The sequence below is a fragment of the Adiantum capillus-veneris genome, chromosome 1, assembly GCF_014529385.1.
Source record: "Adiantum capillus-veneris isolate H3 chromosome 1, ASM1452938v2, whole genome shotgun sequence".
NCBI lineage: Eukaryota > Viridiplantae > Streptophyta > Polypodiopsida > Polypodiales > Pteridaceae > Adiantum > Adiantum capillus-veneris.
Genome location: NC_140931.1, coordinates 54,432,612 through 54,435,586, shown reverse-complemented (window position 1 = coordinate 54,435,586; position 2,975 = coordinate 54,432,612). Strand labels below are relative to the sequence as shown.

The following is a 2,975-nucleotide window of genomic DNA, read 5'->3' as shown; positions in this document are numbered from 1 at the left end:
CCGGGACACCGAGGGTAACTCTATTTTATTACATACGCTTAGTGAAAATAATGTATTTCGATACGCCTAAAAGATGGATTCTATATAAACTAATGGATCCTGAAAAGTTGTTACTATTAGCTATTAGTTTCTTGCTGATTAGTTTTCCTTTTCTTATATCTTTCCCCGCTTTTCCTAGTTACTTATGAAATGGCATGTTGTCTATGTATTTGAGTGGTATCATTGAATCTTTCCGAGGTGGGGGTCTGTCCCCCACCTCCAGAAAAAAGGAACTAGTGATAGTGGCGTAATTAACAAAAAAAGAAAAAGTAATTGAGACTTTAAGTTAGTTTTACAGGACAAGAAGGTTCTACAAAAAAAAAATCTATCTAAAAATGTTAAAAATACTGTTAATAAGATTAATAGGTTCTTTTAAATTAAAAAGGCGCGGTAGCGATAGCGTTTTATGAATTATCGTATATGAAAGAAATTGAACACGAATGATCCATCACTTGCATTCTACTAGGTGCTTAAGCAGGGTAAAGTAAAGCCGCATAGAAAGCTAAGCCCGCGCTAATGATCGGCCGATTCGTATTATAGAAACGATCTCTCTACTTTATAACATAACAACCCTCCTTTCGGAAATAAAACTTAGGCGGATATAGATTAACGGTAGACCATCTGCCTTCCAAGCAGAAGATATGGGTTCGATTCCCGTTATCCGCAATTGACAGGTGGGGCAAGAGATAGCGTAAGGTCATGACTACAGGAAAACTAAAGGTAATAGTTAGTAGTGATTCTTCTTTTAGTTTAGGTAGCTCAGTTGGTTAGAGCGAAGGACTGAAAATTCTTAGGTCAGTGGTTCAAATCCACTCCTAAACAGCTATGAATACTAATAAAAGAATAACCTGCATATCTATAAAACGCAAAACTTATACCATGGTTTTACACACAATGACTATCTGTTTTTCATTAACATCTGCTCTAAAAATTATACAATATTGCTTTGCTTCCCCCTTGAAGTCAAAAAGAACAATGATGGAAGAAGGGAATTTGGCACTTTTGTATTTGAGAAAGTACATAATACTATTTTAGTGTTCCCTTATCTATCGAAACAGCCCTTTCCTGAATTATTGGTTAGCTTCTCCGCTCCGGGGCTAGTGTAATCTGTTCTCTGTACTTTTTGAATAAAAATAAGGTTTTTAGGTTTCGCCCCCTGAAGACAATACTTAATCCTCAGACCATTTTGTCCCTGATATATTTATTATCTGATGGTTAAATCGTTAATTTTAATGGCCTTTAATAGTGAATGCTTTGGAGCCTTTCGACTTCTGAAAGCGCGTTACGCCGTTCCTTCCAAATGTGTATAACAAAGCATGAAGAAATACTGCAAGTTATAATACTCCCGAGGGCAAGGCCCAGACCTAAAAAAAGAAATTCCATTGTTAAAATTTATCTTTTTTTTTGTTTTGCCTCGATGTTTAACACACTCAGAGGCTGTTTTATTTTCCATATTCATGGCAGTTTCTTAGTGGTTGGTTATAGTGGCAGATCCTTGCCCTCGAGGTGGGGTTTAGTTTGAAAAGTCATACTGCGCACGCACGCAGAAAGGGTTCGTATAAGAAGTATGATCCCTTCGTTACCCTCATCTTTGTCTTTTTTTCTTTTTAGCTTCTACCCTTTCATCATAGATTTCTTTCACAAATTCTGAAAAGGGGCGGGGCTTTCACTCACAGAAAAGAAATAACCGTGTTTAAGCTCTATCTGATAACCTAATTTTACTGCAAATTTCAACTCCTCTGTAAAATATACACCTGTAAATGTACCTATAGGAAAGATTAAGCTTTCTGTTTTAGGATCTCTATAGGGAAGAAATGGTCTTTTTATTGAATCAGGACATGTTACTTTAGCCTCCACAAAGCCAAATAGCGAATCTAGATCGCACCCTTTCAAAGAAGTTTTCCATACAGGTTTTCCGCTGGGCATCGGTTTTGTCATAGCATAAGGATATAAAGAGTTTACATCGTAGTAATATAAATTCTTACCGTAGGGTATGTATACGTCAGTGTGACCACCATAATAGCCTCGCCGAATAAAGGCTGATTTGTTTGGTTCTGGTCTATAAATAGGATACGTTTGAGAATAATAATGGGTTCGATAGATTTTCATAGCCATTGACGATACGGTCAGGTTATTTGTTATATCTATAAGGTATCGATTCCAATATTTTTATTGTGCTTTCCTAATAATTCCAGCCAAAAGTAAGATATCTTGATCCAAATATTTAATTATTTCTGAGTTTTTCTCTTTAATATTAAACTCATTCAGTTCTTCGTGAGGTATTGAGCCCTTACTACCTAATTCTGGGCACATTGTCTCAGCTAAAGACTTCAAACTGCCTGGCAATAGTCTTAGGGAATCCCTGATGTCAAGTACCGGTATTTTTGGTTTCTTTTTATTATATACAATTATTTGATATACATTATGTTCCCTAATAATAGGCTTTATTAACCAATCACTACTATCTGAAACTAATAATTTTATCAGCAAAATCCCATCAAATCGGGATAAATTGTGAAAATGAAAGGTCGACGCCAGCCGGATCGGCGAAGGTTTAACCTAGTCGTATATATCATAGGGCCTCTCTCTTATGCAATAACAAATCCAATGCCTCTCAGCAGTGCAGTCAACAATGCACATAGGCCTCCATCACGTGAAATCCAATCATCGTCTATCACGGCCTCGCATGCGCCTGTCAGATGACCGACCCCATTCTACTTAGTTAAAAGTGGCATAATTGACGTATTTTAGAATGTAGTGGTAACTCGGGGCATTTCTGGTACTTTATGATCGTCTTTCCTTTATGGGTCCCTCCTTCGTGAGAAAGTCCGGGCTGCCCTGGCTTAGGTTAGGGTGCACGCGAAAGCCTTAGGACTTTAAACGTTTCGACCAATTTCTCATGGTGAATAATTAGACCCCATTCTACCCATCAAAAA

The 2,975-nt window shown here is 37.2% G+C and overlaps 2 non-coding genes across 2 annotated transcripts; both read left to right on the top strand.

The window, feature by feature from the left end:
- Window positions 1–634: 634 nt before the first annotated feature.
- TRNAG-UCC (transfer RNA glycine (anticodon UCC)) lies at window positions 635–705 on the top strand. Its single transcript has one exon. It is a non-coding gene; the product is annotated as a tRNA-Gly (tRNA).
- An 82-nt stretch (window positions 706–787) lies between these two features.
- Window positions 788–861, top strand: TRNAF-GAA (transfer RNA phenylalanine (anticodon GAA)). The gene has a single exon. It is a non-coding gene; the product is annotated as a tRNA-Phe (tRNA).
- Window positions 862–2,975: the final 2,114 nt, after the last annotated feature.